We start from the raw sequence: 7,132 nt of genomic DNA on the forward strand, positions 1-7,132 counted from the left end.
CCGTCAGGAATAGAATTTCAAAATAAACTATCAACAAAATTAACAGCTTCGGGTGAGAACAGTATTTCCGGTCTTGAAGTTTTCATAGTAAAACTATACACTGTATATAGATGAGGGTAACAAATGCGTCATTTCCGGGCAAAAATAACAGCTCCGCCCACTTTTGGGGGAAAACAATGCTGTCAGTTGAACGGCGGTCAATACAAATTCTGAAGTTTTTTACCAATCCGATCAGAAATGTCAGAAAACCGGAGATCTTTGGATCTTCAAAGAGCCCGATTCCAATGGCCAGACAGGCAAACAATTGCATTAAGCAATTAGAAATCGACGATCGGGCTCGATATATGGTTAAATATAGCAGTAGGCTATTTATTTTCATAGATGAGAGTAACATCTACGTCACTTTACGGCCCCGCCCACTTTTGGGGGAAACAACGGATGTCATTTGAGTGGCGATCGAGCCTGAAGCCACAGAGATCTTCTGTTACTGTCCTTTCTTCTTAGAGGAAGTACAGAAACACGTAACTCTGGATTTGTTTTAACGTTTGAGGTGCAATAAACGAGACAGCAGCTTTTTGGCATGATAAAACTATTATGTTCCGCCTCACTCATGAGAGTAACAGAAATTACAGCCTCGCCTATACTGATTTTAATTTAACCATATATCAAACCGATTGTTGATTACCAATGATCGAATGTAATTGTTTGCCTGACTGGCCATCGTAATCAAGCTCTTTGAAGATCCAAAAATCCACGGTTTTCAAAAAAAATTGATCGGATGGGCAAAAACTTCAGAATTTGTATTGACCGCCATTCAAATGACAGCGTTGTTTTCCCCCAAAAGTGGGCGGGGCCGTAATTGTTGCCCGGAAGTGACGTAGGTGTTACTCTCATCTTAACCGCGTCTACGAGCACGACAGCATCTGCGATCCCTCGCTCTACCCCTCGCTATCGCGTGAAGGGTCTACTTTATACGCTCTGCACAGTAACCCTGCTGCATTGCTCACTAGCGCAAATAAGTGCTTCAACATGGTTAACATTGCAGGAAAGCAATATATTAGACGTTAAGTACTTTGTCAGGCTTAATATTTATCTGTAGATACCCCCAAAGCTTTTTTCCTATTTAAAAGAAGACCTTAATCTAAAGTATTATTTAGTGTTTAAATAAAGGTTAATTCGTGTTTCTGTTTTGCACCTCCTCCTAATAAAGTTGTATTGTAGAGATCACTTACAGTATCTTCTTGATTTTTTACATTCTATATTTCTATAATTGACCATCTACTTTCCCCCTATTTTGTATGTACTCTTAATATTTTTTTCATCAAATATAAATTATTCAACAAAAGAAAATTAAATAACGTGCTTTAACCACTAGGTGGTTGTTGATATATTCATGGTCCACGCCACGTATTCAGTTTCAGTGGCAGTTCTTCCAATTTGTCCAGAAGTCTTCTAATCAGGGCTCTATAGTTAAAGAACTACGGCAGATGTGTAATATTTAATGCAGCCGAACCGTGTATTATAATTCCGTTATGTGATGACTTCCAAAGAGAAAAGCAAGCACACTCGGATTAAAGTATTATTATTATTTTTTTGTTATGTTTTCGGATTTCATATCGCATAAACACTATATCCCAACGTGCATTGCAACTAAAACATACAAATCACCGAGCTTCGACTATAGCTGAGGATCTTGGGTAATCAGTTCTGTTTCCGGTGATGGAAGGCAAAAAAGCCAGAGATTATAGAATTAAACAAATAAATAAAAATAAGGATAATTGTGTGTTATTGGTGAGTAAATAACTTCTTATTTAGAAAAGAATAACAAATTAGAAGGAAACAAAGATACAAAAATTACAGATTCCAGTATTCTGAGGCTGAGACACATTTTTTTTCCTCACGCACGGCAAAAAAAGTCAGACATTATACGATTTAAAATAAAAACAATAATCGCGGCTTGATATTGAGTAAGAACATGTTTTTCTGAACCCCACAGCTTCCGTCTTCCAAGACCCGACCGGACAAAAATATGTGGTGCAGGCACGAAACATACTACCAATAGAAATACATTGCTTTTAAAAATCGTTCTGTGTGACACGAAAAAAAGGGGAAAATCATGTTAGTGAACACGAATCAATAGATTAAAGGTTGTGATTATAACACGAAATGCCGTGAGACTGGGTTGCTTAATCAGGATTTGGGCAGCTACTGTGCCAGTGAAGGGAAAGGAGGAGCGGTGTAGTTTGTGAGAAATTAGGGGGGTCAAAGACCAGTCAGGCTGCTGCATTCTGAATTAGCTGTGTGGCCTTCTGGGTCAGCAGGGCACGTATCCTCCTGGTGTTGTAAACAGTGTATCTGAAGGAGCTGGTTGTTGCGGCGTTGTTGGTGGTAAAGGACAGTTGTTCGTCCAAGGTCAAACTCCCAGGTTCCTTGTAAACCTGAGGCGGGAAACAACAGATGTCGATGTTGAAAGTCAGGTCGTTGATCTTGGAGCCCTTCTCTGAAAAGCAGTTTAGTCTTGTTGAAGTAAAAGGAAACACAGACTTAGTACTCGGGAACTACCAGGTTAAAATCCATTTCATATCCCCCAAGAAATGTCTAGATAATTTCATGGGTGCAATGCATGTTCAGAATCCTGTGCAAATTGAAAACCATAAACCTGCTAACGTTGTTACTAATAGCTTCTTGCTCAGAGCTTAACATGTTTATTTTTATTTTGCATAAAATAAAAAGTCACAATTACATAGCTTTTTCTTTTCCCTAGGAGTACGACTCACACCAAAACCAAGAGCTGGTTGACTTCCTCGCAAAATGTGAGCAATGTTGTTGTCATTGTTGTTGCTACTTTCATGTATATTAGCCTACATAGCAAAACATCAGATAAAAATGAGAAGTATGGGTATGAATATGCATGTTTTATGCATAACAACCATTTACTAATGTTTAAACAATCCATAGGCTAACCCAGGGATGGGCAATTTTGATGATGGTGGGGGCCACATCATTGATGTACTGGCCACCAGGTGGCCGCAGATTCACTTGGAACACACAAACACAAAAATTCCATGTGTTGCATGTAATTATTAACAAATATACTAAGTCTGACATCTTCATTGACATTTTACAATCAAAGGGAACATCCCCCAAAAATGGTAAAATCCTCTAATAGGCTCACTAAACAAATATCAGTTCACAGAAATGTTATTTCATTTTTACAAGTGGCATGTTTGTTTTGAACAGGTTATTAAACAGTGGAATAAAACTATTTTTAAACTATTGGAAAGCACGGACAATGTGTGTTTATTGAGATTAGCCATTAGCCAGACATTAGTTGTCTAACTTGAACCTAAAACACTTGTAGCCAGTCTCTGCATTCCCCTTATTCCATAATAAGGGGAATGTCAACACAGACACCTGTCAGCCCGCACTCTGCTCTTCCTCAGCACCACTCCCCCTCCCTCCCGCTGAAATTATGAATGAAAAGCGTAGTAATCCTAGATAACACGGCAGGGTCCGTGACAGTTTGTTTTCATCTGATTTCAAATAAACAAAGTCTTGGTTTTAAGAATATTAAACTTGTTTCGCCAAATTCAGATGATAAAAACAACTTTTAAGCTTGTAGGCATAATTACAAGAGGCAACTTAACGTCACAACAGGCATAACAACAGCCGGTGTTTCTTGTGAGGGTTTCCCCGGGAAATAAACACAATACACACAAATGCGTCATCGATTATTTCGCGGTATTTGAAATCATGTACGCAGCTCGCGATGTAACTAGGAGTCTAGTAGATGGTATCAGTACTACAAGTAAAAATATATATATATATATATATATTATCTTTTAATTAATTACGTTGTTTATAAATTAATCTTAGGGCCGCAAAAAGAGGAGGTGGGGACCGCATGCGGCCCGCGGGCCGCCATTTGCCCATCCCTGGGCTAACCATTTGCAAATCTAATCAATTAGATATTTGCAGAGCAGAGCGAGCCATACACATAATTGAACATCTGGATAAGTAAACACAACCAATCACATGATTGGCAGCTAATCATCTCATATGCCAAAACATCCAGTTGACAGATGTAATTTTACGGATTTTTATGACATATTTGTTACCTCTTGTTTCAGTGAGGCTATCTGTATATGCATGATATTCATGTTTCTACATTTCTGAACCTTTTTTCCCTTTCCAAATTACTTTATGTACGCTTTTTGTACAGCAATACAATAGGAAATTGTATTTAATTGGAAAGATTTGGAGACAAAAGCCTATGTTTCCTGCTTGATCAGCCATGGCAATGCCCTGAAATCAGAAATACCAAGAACACCTCCCTTTTGAAATGTGCTGTTTAGCAGTCATCGATAGGCATTTCATTGCAAAATGTTACTGTTAAGTCCCAATGCAAGGCATTTTTTATTTTGCAAGGTGGAAAGCAAAGTGGAACAGAGTAGATTGGTGAATAGGGAGCAGCGAGTACCGTTTTTATGTGAGAGATAAGGGCTTGCGTTCTGTGACAGAATTAAAACTGATGTAATTTATTAATCTAATCTAACCTGAACCACATACTTTGCTAATATGAGTTTATGTAATGTATGTTTAGTCGTCTGACCTTGATTGTAACTCATTTGCCAAAACTACATTATTTTCTTAACTTTAAATATACCTGTAGGTTGCTATAACTGCCATGAGTTTACATTGGATGGCAAAACATCTGAACAACATAATCTCGCGCCTAAAATACAAGCTACTAACAGCAGGTTTTAGCCAATGCATTTGCAGGAAGCAGCTACTACAATGTTTGCAAAAGATACCAGTTGTATAGAAGTCTATGAGAAAATGATCCTACTTCTCACTTGACATATTACCTCAGTAAACATTTTAATATCTTTATGTTCTAAAGGGTGAGTTTCAATTCGTCTTCAATACAGCAATTTCATTTTGTAAATTACTGATCCATTTAGAGGAAAATAGACAATTAAGCAGGTCGTGCAGTTTATGGCTGCCTTGTGACTGACATTACTAACACAACGTTTTCAGGTTCAGGTTTTGTCCCACAACTCAGAACCCTTCCGAAAAATGTTTCCAGTTCATAGAAGTTTATTTTTAAATGTTAGTTGGCTAGAGATATCTTGTTCAGTGTTTGATTGTGCTTGGATACACCCTCTTGTGTCGCTTCTTGTTCCAATAACCCAAGATGGCAACAGCTAAAATCTCAGTCAATGCTACAATATCAACAATGTTGTCTGCCAATTAGGTACTTCCTTCTTAAGTTTCTAAACCGAGACTTGGAACCACTGTTCCTAATGAAAGTAGCTATACCCCTTTTGAAAATAATGGAAATAGATTTGAGATGCTTTTTTTTAAATTGATTTTCTTTTTTTACTGTTTTCACATTTGCAATTATAATCCTAAACTATTTTGCAGATTTTGTCTGCTTTGAACATGAACATATAAAAGTGTCAGTTGTCACCCCGACACTCTTCAGAGCTGATACATAGTGCTAATTGGCAATCAGCTGTAGCTGCCTTTGTAATCGCAATCCATTGACTTCAAGGCTAGGAATCCTTTAAATGTGGTGTTTGTATTATTTTGTCCTCCCTTTGGTATTGATGCTCCCATCAAACTCAAACCTTTGATTGTGAGTTTGGTCATAGCGACCTGTAAAAGCTTTTATAAAAAACAGTGCGAAGCAGCTCGGTGCGAGATGGGCGACATATGGACAGAAAATATTTAACAATGAAAATAGAATGGTGATGAAATAGTATTGGTAAGTGCCAAACACAAGGAATTGCTTTGTTTTTACCATACAATCTTAGACTGTGTTTGGACACACAGCAATCACCTGCAATTTTCTGCTGGAGCTTGTCTGAAATGATATGTGGATAAGTTGATAGCACAATAGCTAGCTGTAAAGATTGTAAATCCAACAATGAACCACTGTGATGTCCTTCTGTTTGTTTTATGGTGTCACTGTTGTCTCTCTCTGATGTCTTGTCCAGAACTCAGTTGAACACTGGATCATTTATCAATAGCGCCACTTCATTTGCCTTATCAGTGCATGGATTTGCTGTCAGGCCAAGCCTTGGCCAGTTAGCCGTTGTCAGTTTGAACCAGTGTTGCTCTGTAAAAGGTTTTGTTCAGCCTCTAATAGGCCTAACCGTTGCTTCATATCAAGCATTTTTCTACTACATTTGTTAGATCACTTGATGTGTCGAGCGCGATAAATAGACACAAATCATGAATATACATGGATTTGTTTTAGTGGAATTACTTCAGGAACAATTGACACACTTATAAAGAGAATGCAGGATAATATTACATTATTTATTGCAATTCAGGCAATTTATGATGAATAGTTTTCTATTCTTTGCATGCATGCAATGAGTAGGTGTGCAGAAAGTCGTTGTTTTATATTCTTTTTCAGCTGTTTATATTATTATGCACCGAGTAAATACGCACATTCTATCCGTCTGTACATGCTGGCTCGGCCAACATTTGCTCACATCAGATAGGGTTTTGGTTACCACAAAGGTTGCCAAGCCTAAAAGGATTAGGCCAAGCATCAGAGGCATTGTCTCTATACATTTTTAAACTTTTAAGCCACCGAAAAACAGGATTGTGAGAAAAAAGAGGCAGAGTGGGAAGAGAAAGTAATTATTCATCCTAAGCGCTCACCCACACCCCCACACCTTATTTAGCAAATCCCTCACTCCAATTTCAAAAGATGACCACTCCTGTTTCAACATTTTTGAAACCCTTACCTGGTTGTTGTCACTTTGAAGACATTTAGACCTTTTCAAAAGTTGAAATTAAAGTTTATTTTGTCAAATTGGGCCTTTTAAAAGGAATGGTCTTAACAAGCCATAACAAGCGGATGAATGACTGGCTTCTCAAACTTTAAGGGTATTATGCACCATGTCCAACTTCAAAGCCCGTCTTAACTCCACACTTTAATTGTATCTTCTTCAAGCCTGTGTGCCTGACCGCCATCTGATTCTGCTGACAACTGCACTCCTCTCTTCTTCATGCTCATCCTTCTATCTCTCCATTCCTACATCCCCCCTCTTCTTTCCTTTAGCTTTTCTAAAGTCTCTACAAGTGTCAACTCAGGCAGAAGCCCTAAATTACT

The sequence above is a fragment of the Notothenia rossii genome (genome assembly GCF_949606895.1).
Source record: "Notothenia rossii genome assembly, chromosome: 1".
NCBI classification, from domain to species: Eukaryota; Metazoa; Chordata; class Actinopteri; order Perciformes; family Nototheniidae; genus Notothenia; species Notothenia rossii.